At 34.7% G+C, this 13,568-nt stretch overlaps 1 long non-coding RNA gene across 1 annotated transcript; it reads left to right on the top strand.

Moving 5' to 3' along the window:
* The first annotated feature begins 294 nt into the window (after nt 1–294).
* On the top strand, nt 295–3,942 carry LOC125264011. Its single transcript, XR_007183951.1, has 5 exons — nt 295–382; nt 498–552; nt 809–890; nt 2,997–3,031; nt 3,328–3,942. It is a non-coding gene; the product is annotated as an uncharacterized LOC125264011 (long non-coding RNA).
* Nucleotides 3,943–13,568: the final 9,626 nt, after the last annotated feature.

Here is a 13,568-nt window from a genome sequence, read left to right on the forward strand (position 1 = left end):
AGTCACGTATTTTGGTTAGCTGGGTACTGACCTTCGTTTATAAAGCAGTCTGGTGAGAAATTATTCGTGCAAACATGAAAGCATTGACGTTGATCGGGGGAATATTCCCTTCGAAAACAAAACTCAGCCACTACGTCTTCAGCGGTTCGGATTTAGGAACATCAAAATGACAGCTGTGTTCGTTATTACACCCAAGAACAGAACACCACAATCGCTTAGATGCAGTGGCGTAACTTTGTTTTAAAAAGTGGGTGGGACAGGAATGTGTATGTGGGGGGTCTGTCAAAAGATGTAAGTCTCACATTTTAAAATCATTAACCCCAGGTTGTTTCAGTGAGATTGTCCTTGAAAGGCCTTTAGGCTAAATAATCAGCTAAATGAGGTAACATAGGTGACAAATATAATGTTATAATGCTTGTAGTTATAATCATTTATTTAACTATTATGATAACAGGATATCATGGATGTCATTAATCTATTTTATTGTATTTCTCTAGGTCTGTTTTGAGTTATGTTTGCCAGTGAACAGACACCATACTGTTCCACTCAAAGGTATTTATTTATTTGTTTGTACACATGTATGTATTTTTTTTTTTTTTTTTTACTTAAACACTTTTTACTAAATGCTGACTGTGGTTCAGGGGGTTGACAGCTTTAAGCGTGTAAGTTATTTTCGACAGAAATCTGGCCAGCTTACTCATTGCTCATACTGTATGCCTCTAATATGTTTGAATTATATCACCAATGCAATGTTAGGGGGTAAAGATATCATTAGAGTTCTTAAAATTATGTTTACTCTTGTTACCAGATGAGATGTAATCTCTAGCGTTTGGTGCTGAGATTCTTCAGGACAAGACCTTGATGCCATTCACACTCACTACATGAAGACGGTGAGTTTCAATATAGCTGCACAGTCACAAATCAAGAGACTGACACAACAGGCTTTCATCCTTTATATACTTATATGTAGGGAGGGTACCAAAACCTTATTAAAACAAATGGGCCCAGGGGCTAAATTATGAAACACTGCAGTATCGATAAGCTTGGAAATTTATTATTGCTTAGGGCTGTGCAATATAACGATATATATTGTTACCATGAAATAAAATGTCTTTCATTAGAGACTGTAAGTGGTGGAAAGAGTACTGAAAATTTGTACTTAAGTACAAGTACTTTTATATTGCTGAAATAATACTCAATTACAAGTAAGAGTACTGGTGTCAAAAAGTACAAATTACTCTTCTCAAAATCTACTCAAATTACTAATTACTAATTCCTTTTTAGCCGGCGATATTTAATGAATTACCAAACAATATTCAATCAAATCATAGATCTAAGTAGAAAATTGCTACTTTCAATAAAGCGCTTTCACTTTATTTATGAAGTGCATGAATTATAGTATAGTAATCAATTTGAATGGAGTGGTTTAATTCAAGTCTTCTGAAGAGACACGTCCGCTTTATATGATGAACAGATTTTAATATAGGCTTTTGTTTACATATTTAAACATTGATCAATTACTATTACAATAATCTCACATAAATGTTTGCTCAGTCTGTGTATTTGTGTATTCACAATAGGGTAACTTTGTTGCAATAGCTCACATGCAGCACAAGAAAGCCTGATTTCAAACTGAATTGAATTTACAAAAAAGACAGGTAATCAGTCAGTAATAAAATAAGAACAAATAAAACAAATTAACTCAATTCCGTTGAGGTATATGAAATATAACAACATTGAATTTTTATATGCCCTGTATCTTAAAGGGTTAGTTCACCCAGAAATGGAAATTCTGTCATTAATTACTTACACTCATGTCGTTCCACACCTGTAAGAACTTCATTAATCTTCAGAACACAAATGAAGATATTTTTGATGAAACCCGAGTGCTTTCTGACCCTCCATAGACTGCAACATTATTACCTTTTTATGGTCCAGAAAAGACATTGTTAAAATAGTCTACGTGACTACAGGGTTTCAACCTTAATGTTATGAAGCGATGAGAATACTTTTTGTGTGCAGAAAAAAAAAAGGCTTTATTCAACAATTTCTTTTCTACTGTCGGTCTCTGACACTGTTGAAATAGTAAACACAGTGCAGCACTTCCAGGTTCTACATCAGAACGTCGGCTCATTATTGGCCGGATTCTGCGTCAGCATCATATGCATGCGTTGTGGTGCTCACATGAACAGCATCAGAGAGTGACACGGAGAGAGGAAATTGTTTAATAAAGTCAAAAATTTTTGCACAAAAAATTATTCTGGCTGCTTTATAACATTAAGGTTGAACCACTGGAGTCACATGGGCTATTTTAACAATGTCTTTACTATCTTTCTGGGCCTGCAAAAGTTGCAATTACGTTGCAGTCTGGGGTCAGAAAGCTCTCAGATTTAATAAAAAATATCTTAATTTGTGTTCTGAAGATGAACAAAGGTCTTATGGGTTTTGAATAAAATGAGGGTGAGTAATTAATGACAGAAATTTCATTTTGGGTGAACTAAACCTTTAAGAGTTATGTTGTTTATTTAGATAAAAAGAACATCAGAATGGTTTGACCTTTAATGTCTGTATATAGTGATGCAGATAGACAGACTAGTTTATTTATATGTACAAATCATACAAATGCCCCATTCTGAAACAAACAGAAATTAAAGATCCACCTTTGTTGAGACTTTCTGGTGCACTTCACTTATAGCAATACGATTTCCTGTAGCAGCTATGAGTGACGGTAAATCGGTTATCAATCTCTCTCTATTTTTTAATCTTTTTGAAATTTGTGAAAACACTGTTGTTTAGTTTTTCTTTTGCTATTTGCGAAAATAGGAACACAAAAAAATATATATATTAATTTATTCCCTCATTCACCGCCATAGACTTTCACTCAACTATGATGACTTCCACTTCTGAGAAACCCGGAAATACGAATAGGTCTATAGTAAAAATGAGATTTCTGATTTTAAGGACTTTTCAGTGAACCATTTCTTTCCTTTTTGTAGATTCACCAAACATCTGGCTGATTACTGGCAATTTGGTAAGAGATTGTTGTCTATATCACTGTCACTACTTTTTCTAGTTGATTTATTAACATTTTGTGATTTGATTATTTAATTGAATATAAATGTACTTAGGTTGATTTTAATTGATTTACTTAATACAAAGTATAGATAGGATTCTGTTGTGTAATGTTTCTCAATATGATTAGTAATATATGGAGCCCCCCAGGGGAAACAATATAAACCTGCATTGGTAGATGTAACTGAATGAACTGTAACGTGTAAGTATTAAATGATAATATATTTAACGTTTGTTTCTTTTTAATATACACAGCATTAAAGACAGTGGAGAAGTGAAGAGAGTGGAGGGGAGGGCATCAGAAAGGACCTTGAGCTGCGACTGTCTTGGATCACCCAAAGCACAACTACACTATGTGTCCAAGCACTGAACAAGGCTTTTCTCCTTTACATATTAAATGAATTTAATTTAAGGCAGGGTTTTATTTTTTCCTGCTTAGTGAACTACTAGGTGGCTTCCTCTGTCAAATTTGATGCTGTCTCCAGCTATTAACAAAACTCAGACAGGCAGTCACATGCTCCGATTCCCCTTTTCCACCAACACAGTTCTGTTGCAGGATCCTTCCTGTGTCCATTCTCAAACTGTTCCACGCACCTCCACTGCACAAAAGGAAGTTCCAGGGCAGAAATATTGGTACACTCCCTCTTCGACATCCTTCGCCAGTCATCACATTCACAACCACCACAGTCAACACAAGCTAAGGTCCCTGGTCCACAGCATTAACCATCTTTGTAGGAAGATCAATACTGCATTTCTTGATTTATCTTTAAAATTGACAGTTTTCTTATGGAGTGCAATCCCTCTCTGGACGGACTGAGGTCTCTCAGTCTTACAAAATACTGTCAGACACTGCATATGATGTTCTCAAAATAAAAAAATATTAAAATACTTAAGAATTTGTGCTTGTAAAAAGTGTTTTTTTTTTTTTTTTATCTAGTTGAAGGTATAGTATGTGTGGGTACATAATAGAGATTTTACTAATGCATCTTTTTGAGCCAGAAAAAAAAGTCTTGATTTAGGGTTTGTGCTGTAATTGTAGAAAAAAAACCATTGCATTTTCATATTGTATTCAGGTTTTTAATATTACCTCTAAAAATTGCAAAGTTGAGATGTTTATTTGTTTTATAAAGTATTTTTTAGTGCATGTACAGTAATTATTTAGTATTGTCATGTTCGTACAAACGCAAACTGGATTGTAATTTAATGTAAAATAGTGTATTCATCCATGTTGGAGGTAAGAGGGTGAAACAACGTCGCATTTTCAACGTTGATCCAATTTGCAAAATCGAAAGGTAATCCAACATTAATTCAACCATAAGACGGTTGAAACCACGACGCGATATCAACGGTGAAACAACGTCACAATATTAACGTTGATCCAATTTGCAAAACCGAAAGGTAATCCAACGTTGATCCAACTATGGTACCTGACGTTGTTTCAACGTTGAATAAACGTTGAAATGCCGGCTGGGTTTGATTAAATGTTTTGATCCTCTTCAAATGTTGACTATATTATACAAAGTATAAGTAATAACAAAGTGTTGTTATTGACTGCAAAGTGTGTAATGTTTATTATTTGGAATAAGCCAAAGGTAGCATATAGTATATACTATTACCTGTAAAATAATATATTCAGTGTATATTGCTTGTGTTTTCTGAAGACACTCGTTATTATTTTGTAATGTAGCCTACTTAAATCACAAATAAAGTGTATTATAACACAAAGTGTACTCATAACCAGTGTTGGGCACGTTACTTTAAAAAAGTAATTAGTTATAGTTACTAGTTACTTCTCACAAATAGTAACGGAGTTAGTAACTGAGTTACATCATTATAAAAGTAACTAATTACCAGGGAAAGTAACTATCCAGCTAACCAACATACGTGACTGTTACGTAACTGCAACGTAATTTGGTGACCAAACTTTCGTTGTGGCATTTGTACCTTTTTGCAATAAAAAAAAAAAAAAAAAACTTTCGTTGTGGCGACGTAGTTACGTCGTGGCAACCGGAAAAGTGAAAGGTGCCTATACGTCGCCACAACGTAACTTTGTGACATAGTTAGTAACTGCGACGTCGTGGCAACGTTGTGTATCAATAGTTGTGTGTTGGTCATCAGTTGGTAATTCTTATATTTATTTATTTTTCTATGGGCGGACATGCAGTAGTTTAACCTAATTTATGTCCTCATTTGCCCAAACTAATGTAAAGGCTATTCCAACAGCTGTGAACGATGAATGCAGACTCCAAATGAATTCAATTCATTTATTTTGAAAAACACACAGAACATGAACAAAACTCCAAATAAAAATAATAAAATACACAAAGCATTCAAGACGTTTTGCTCTCAGTATCATTAAAAACATATGCTATGCTAACGTACCATTTTGCTAACATATATTTCAGATGATCAAGGAAATCACAGAGGTAAAAATAATAACAAAAGTACTTAAAGTAGACTGTGGGTAATGTTACTTAACCAATCTGACGCAGTTGTTGAACTTTATTGCTATAAAACTGACGAGAAACACGGAGAAACGTCGACACTGTCCTCTCCAGCAGCTTGAATGTTTTCCCGGTTGCCATGGCAACTCTAACGGACACCTGCACTAACGTAAACATAACAATAAAAAAAGGTTTTGCGTCTTTCCAAAGTTAACTTTATACATTTTTATAAAAGCCATTTATTCGTTGTCACCTCGGAAAAATAAATTCTTCTCTCAGAAAAATTAACTTTACACTCTTATCAACATACTGTAGCAACTTACAAGTGAGGAATACAACAAGCGAGTCGTCATGACGAGGCAAATAGACAAGAAGTGCTCATAATACAAGTTATAGGCAGTGCTCAGATTATCCTAAGCTACAATAGAGAGGAAGTGAAAGGATAGGTATAATATTTTTTTTTTTTTTTTTTTTAATGTCACGTCACTATATATAAAAAGCAGTCATCCATACTCTGATTTGGTGAAAAGAAACATTTTTTTCTTAAGGGACATTTCAGTCTTTCAGTCTTCTCTGACATTTAATTACACGTTTTATATTGCAAATTCTGGTAATAATAACAAAGAATGTGTAAATGATGGTAATGAAATTACGAGCACATGACGTTGCTGTTACGTTACTAGTAAGTCATGGAATTACCAATATATTACGAATAGAGGACGTATCTGGAACGTTCTTGGTAAACTTATAACGTTAGGAGAACGTACTGACGACGTTGTGAGATGGTAATCTGAAGGTAATGAAATTACTGGCATGCGACGTCGTAGTTACGTTGTCAGTAAGTCATGACATTACCAAAAAGTACGAATACATTACCTAACTGTTACGTCGTGTGTTAGCTGGGATATTGCGTTACTTTAAAAAAAATAAAAATAAAAATAAAAATAAAAATATGCCAAATAAATTGAATGCCCCCAATATTACGTATAAGTCTAAGAATAAATTATTCTTGATGCGACTCCTGACTCATGATCCGCTCTTGCTCACGACATGAAATTTCTCTGTACTGTGTTGGTAGCCATTAAAGAAAACGTAGTTTCATATTTATGTTTAAATAGTCCTATGTTATGTTTTAAATCCATTTATTCGATTATGAAAAGTGAACAGCGTGAGTAAGATGCATCATAAGATGCGAAAATATATCGGGAGACATGGAGTGGGTCAGACATGATTTTAAACACTACATTAAGTTTTGTTTTATAGAAAGCCTCTCTTTAAAGTGAATTTCGTTTTGTAAAAATTGTATCTTAATTTTAATCAATGTTTCATCAACCAATTGCTTGGATTTAATATATAACAAGCAAATATAGCAGACAATAAAATCATGACATGGAGGCGCGGGAGCGATCACTGGCGCGTGAACTGGAGCGCGTCTTATAGGCTAAATGAACCGAAACTCAGAGACTGCTTGCCTCGCAGACATGAGAAATATATCTATAGAATGCTTGAAATATCTACTTTAACGAAAATGAAGTAATTAAAAATGAAAAGAAAGAGGCTACTCTGATTATAGCCTAATCCGAATGAAATGTGCATTATCTCTCTAGGCGCGTTCATATGAGCAGATGATCAGCAATGAGAATCAGCAATGTCAACTTCATCTTTGCAGCCGACACTGATTCAGAAAACATTACTTTATTAATAAACAATTAAAATGTCTCCTTGCTGTTTTTGTCACACTCATAATCATTACTTTTGCCGGTTCTTTATGGCAATTATGCGTGCCCTTGAGTGCTATATAGCCTATATTATGTAAACGCTCCTTATTATGGTTTATTCTCTCCAGTATTTAAGAAATTAAATTAATATAAATGTGATTAGTCAACTAATAGCTTAAATGAACAACTACTAGTCGACTAGAAAAAAACTCATTTCACATATTTTCGATCAAGCATCAAAAAGGGTATTCTGGTTTGAGCTCGCGCTTCGCGCGCATGCTCTGACAGACACACACACAGCGCATCATACATTATTATCAGTTTAAAATTATATTTGTGTATGACTAACCGCAGCACACACCAGAGAAAAAAACTTTGCAGGTCCTATGGCTGAGAGAGAGCTTACTCGGATGAAAACCGCTTCAGTGAGCTCAATTATAGTAACGCGGCAGTAACGCTAACGGCGTTGTAACGGGAGAAAAAGTAACGCAAAAACGTAAAAAAAAAAAAAAAAAAGTTTGGAGCCTGGGCATGCACAGAAAGAATCGCCAGTGGAGCCCGGAGGCGGAGTCGCAGTATCAAACTTCCGCCCAGACGAGTGCGTGATCATTGATGTATTTTAAATAGGCTATATAAATTATACACAATTTAAAATTCTACCTATAAAATAATAGGCTGTTCTGTTTCTAGAGCAATAATATTTTTGAAACAGCAAATTCAGTAGATAAACTATAATATGCCACTAGAAACAACTCTAAAATGTCAAAAACGGTCCTGCCATTTTAAAGAGATCGATTGCTATAGACAGTGCTCTATAATTAATTAGAGTAGGCTATCATTAGTTTTGTCCTGCTAACTATTATTTTATATCCATAAAAAAAATTAGTAACTGCCAGATAATGATCTGCTTTTTCCCGACACGGCTAACGTTAGGATTGTTATCTTAACTAATAACATTCATTAATTAGCTTGAAGCCCACATTTAACGTTACCGAGAAAAGCTCAGATATCCATCAGATCCTGTAGGTTAGTTAGTACAGTTTACTGCTGAACAGCTCATTTTGTCAGTGTGAAATAACATAGAAATTGAAAATTAATAGTTAGTTATATATCTTCAATCTCCCCTTGAAGCTCCGACAGTCCTCAGAGAAGCTGTCAATCACAACTGTCAACCATGACGACACGCCTCGTTTCTATAGCACCAAATTGCTAGCTAAAATCAAACTTATCACAAAAACGAACAATTGAATATAAATCAGCGTGATAACAACTACCTCAAATGACCAAAACCATCTTTCGGAAAATTTTATTTGAAGCATAATTTATTGTTATGTTTTAACTTAAGTCTCATTCGTCTGCACTGAGAGGGCGGGGTTTATGACCTGTACTGCATCCAGCCTCCAGGGGGCGATCAAAGAGCCCACAGCTTCACTTTTCAGGACGTATGAGGCACACCCGATTTGAGACAGGGGAAAACAAAAGGAGATTTTAAAAAAAAACCCACTGGATGGATTTTTATCATTATAGGATGGTTGTGTACAGGCACTGCCAACACACATTTCATTACAATCAACCTGTAAAAGTGCATGTACCATTATATGACCCCTTTAACATAGTCTATATATGTGTGGTGGTGCAACAGGTAAAGCCGAGTGCTCTTGTGCGACAGCGGCCCTTGTGACCTGGGTTCGATTCCAGCCCGTACTGGTTCCTGCATTCAATATACATACAAATCTGAAAAGTTCATTTGCAAAAACAGTTTTTGCAAAAACATTTTTATTAATTTTCACAAATCATGTTTTTTTATTGTGCATTCCAAGTAATATCAATCAAACTGCAGTTGGGTTGTTTTGATTAAGTAATAATAACTGTACAAAATACAGGTAAATTTAAAATGATTAAAATTATTAAAAAGTTCATTGAAAGTATGTTTTTTATATATATTAAAAGTTTGTTTTTTTAGCAAAGCAGATAACTCCAATAGTCGTTTTTTGGCAAAAGCAGATAACCCCACATTTCATGTTTCAGAGTTAAACAAAACCAAGTAATTGCTTTGTAATTGCATTTAAAACACACTCAAACACATGTGTGCACACACACACTAACAGATCAACACACACACACCCATCCACTCACTGTGTGCGCGCACACACACACACACACACACACTAACAGATTGCGACACACGTACATTCACTCACACTCACACTAACACACACTAACAGATCGGCACACAAGTACACTCACACACACACACACACACACACACACATCCGCGCACGTGTGCGCACACACACACAAACACGCAAAAGGACAACCAAGGTCTTATCGGTTTCTGTACACAAACAACAAGGGCGCTTGTCGTCTTCTGCTATAAAACATGAACTTGCGATGCCTGACAGTGGACAAAACCGGCTTTTCGGACAAAACGGATTTAGGGTACAGAATGTGCTATATGTGGAGAATAATGCACAGCACTATCGGTTTTTGCAAATGAACTCTGTTCCCATTGTCTCACTGATGTTCAGTGATAAGTAGCTAAGTTACTGGTATACTAGGGCTGTCTGTAAAAAGCATATTCTAAAGCTGTAACTTTATTTATAAAGATTATTTTATTGTAGACTATTTGAAGCACACTATAATGATGCCATTAGCACACTACAAGTTAACTTGGAATGCCATTGCAATGTGTTTTACAGTTTTTTACGATTGTTTACACATTAAAATAAAAATTTCCACACAATTTGCAAAATTCTACTCCAATGAGCAAAACACCTCCACAGATTTGCAAAACATTACACACAGTGATTTGTAAAACTCTACACACATTTTCACACCTTAGACACAGATAAGGATTGTGAGGTTACTTCCTTGTCATTACAAAGCCCCAGATTGCCAATGACCACACTAATGAACGAATTGGATAAACACATCCACCAGGTATGGAAGCACACATCTGCTCATTTGAAAACACAGCACTCAGGTGTGCTATAAAAGGCAGCAGGTGAGTTCACCTGTCTTCAACAAAAATGGAAGGAGCTAGAAAAAGAAGAAGAAGAGTGAGAATGAGAATGAGAGGGGGAGCTCAAAGAGGATATGAAGGAGGTAGAGGAAGTGGAGAAGGAGGTAGAGGAAGAGGCCTAGGTAGAGGAAGAGGAGAAGGAGGAGGTAGAGGAAGAGGCCTAGGTAGAGGAAGAGGAGAAGAAGGAGGTAGAGGAAGAGGTAGAGAAGGACTTGAAGAGTTGATTAAACCTGAACAAAGAAGACAAGGCCTAATTTGACTCAAGAAATCCGTGCAACACTTATTAACCATGTTATCAACCATGGACTGACACTGATGGAAGCTGGACAAAGAGTTCAACCAAATCTCAGCAGAAATACTGTTGCGTCAGTAATTTGGACATTTCATTGAGAAAACAGGTAAGGTAACCACATGGTACATTGAAACTGAAGCTTGCTGTACTTATCAATATTGTTTACTGTGACATTTGACAGTAGGCTGCATGTGTATTTTTTATATATATATATATATATTTTTTACATAGAGGGTCGAGGACACCAAGGTGGAAGGGGCCTTATGTTCACTTGTGCACAAGAGGCCGCCATTGTGAACATGGTTTTGATCAATAATTGTATCAGGCTGCAAAAAATCCAAGCCAATATCATCAATGATGACCATATTTTCAATAACATCCAGCAAATCTCGCTGTCAACATTAGGTCGAATCCTCAAGAAAAATCAAATATACATGAAGCAACTGTATCGGGTACCATTTGACAGAAATTCAGAGAGAGCGAAACATCTGTGCAATGAGTATGTGGAGGTATGTATTGTTCATCTTACTATGGTGTGGTATTGTGCACTGCTCATAATGTTCTGGCACAAAAAAATACTGTGCAATAGATATTGAATAGCATCCCTAGTGAAAAAAAAGTATACTAAGTATACTTGCAGCAAGACTAATTATTAGTATATTTCAAGTGTGTTAATGATTAGTTAATTTAAAGTGTGCTATTTTGAAACAACTAATTTTGTACTAAGTATATTTAAGTTGAAATTAAGTAGTATTAAAATACAACTTTAAGTATATTTAGTATACTTATGTGTACTAAATTGGAACAACTTCAAGTATACTTAGTACACTTTAAGTATATGTCTGTGTAGGGACTAATTACATGCTTGATTAGTGATATTAAAGTGTACTTAATTTGTGTTATAAGTATACTTTATTTGTGTTATAAGTATACTTTTATTTGTGTTATAAGTATACTTTATTTCTGTTATGAGTACACTTTGTGTTATAAGTACACTTTATTTGTGATTTAAGTACATTACAAAATAATTACGAGTGTCTTCAGAAAACACAAGCAATATACACTGAATATATTATTTTACAGGTAATAGTATATACTGTATGCTCAGTACCTTTGGCTTATTCCAAATATTAAACATTACACACTTTGCAGTCAATAACAATACACTTTGTTATTACTTATACTTTGTATAATATAGTCAACATTTGAAGCGGATCAAAACCTTTAATCAAAGTTGTCCTAACTTTTTTGATCCACTTCAAATGTTGATTACTGTACTTTGAATTACATAATCTCACACAATACAGTTGTGCTACTATTTAAATACAGTTTAACACATTTTCCCAAAGTTGAATGAATTTGTTTTCAAGGCCATTAAAACAAATAAAATGTAACAACATCACTAATGAAGAGACATATTTCATTGACAAATCCAATAGACCACTTTGGAGCAGACGTCACAATGACGTCACTTGCAGCTGCGCGCGCATAGTGGTTGCAGAAAAATAGCGGCAGCAATTGGAGGAAAATGTGCAAAATCCACAGAATAAGAGAAAAATGTTTTGTTGTGCCTCTGGATGTTGGAATCGGAATGCAAAAAATATAGTCTTCATTTTTAAAGAAAACCATCGTTGAAAACGTCCTTTGAAGCTAAACAGAGACGTTTCACAGACTGGACTGATGACACCCGCAAGGATTAGTCTACTATTAAAGCAGGAATTTGATGTAAACAGTAAGTCTACATAATATTCACATATTCAGTTCAGAGGGCATACATACATAGCAGTTACAGCATTGAAATAATATTTAAACCTATAACATTTCACATAGATAACTTTTAAACAGTCTATACAATTTTAATTTCACAATTCTGACTTTTTTCTTGCATTTGCGTGTTTATTACTCCCAGTTCGGACTTTATTACTCGCAATTGTGAGTTTATTTCACAATTCTGAGGGGAAAAAAGTCAGAATTGCGGGATAAAATGCAATTCAGAAAAGACAGAATAACGAGTATATCTCACAATTCTGTTTTTCTTTGTAAGAAATGTGAGATATAAACTCAGATTTGCGAGAAATAAAAGTCAGAATTGTGAGATATAAACTCGAAATTAACTTTTTATTCTTTTAATTCGTGACTTAAACAAAAACAAAACAAAAAACAAAGTTGTACGCGTCAAGAGGCACTCTTTTAGCTTCTCCTGAGTATAGGCTATACACTTGAGGTGTCAATCAGGTAAATATATATCTCTGGCCACTGGATGCTTGGCCATTTCGTTTTGTCATTTAACCACTGACAAGGTGCTATGGCAAACGGATCCGTAAGCTGTATCCCACTCGGTAATGTTAATTTTTTTTTTAAATAACAGTGCTTATCGCTGGGTGAAGCTGCTGTGATATGCCGACAACATTTAAAAAAAAATAACAAATCAAAATATTCTATAATGTTTCTAAATCTTACCTACTTTGAACCGCTTCGTCGTAACCCTGCTGAAAAAAACAATAGAAACCATTACAGAAATCCTAATGGTTTCCACTACAAAACCATTACAAACCATCAGCCATTAACCATTAAAACCATTACAAAATGGTTTCCATTACGTAGTGTGTTTTGGGCACATTCCATTAGGATTTATTGGTTTGTATTGGTTTCCATTACAGATTTGTATTGGTCTTTATTTGCAAATATTTAATGGTTTCCATTGCAGTTTTTGTATTGGTTCTAATGGTTCCATTACAAAGTTGTATTGGTCTTTACTTGCACATATTTAATGGTTTCCATTACAGTTTTTGTATTGGTTCTAATGGTTCCATTACAAAGTTGTATTGGTCTTTATTTGCACATATTTAATGGTTTCCATTACAGTTTTTGTATTGGTTCTAATGGTTCCATTACAAATTTGTATTGGTCTTTATTTGCACATATTTAATGGTTTCCATTGCAGTTTTTGTATTGGTTCTAATGGTTCCATTACAAATTTGTATTGGTCTTTATTTGCAAATATTTAATGGTTCCCATTA

This window comes from Megalobrama amblycephala, linkage group LG3 (assembly GCF_018812025.1).
Source record: "Megalobrama amblycephala isolate DHTTF-2021 linkage group LG3, ASM1881202v1, whole genome shotgun sequence".
NCBI classification, from domain to species: domain Eukaryota; kingdom Metazoa; phylum Chordata; class Actinopteri; order Cypriniformes; family Xenocyprididae; genus Megalobrama; species Megalobrama amblycephala.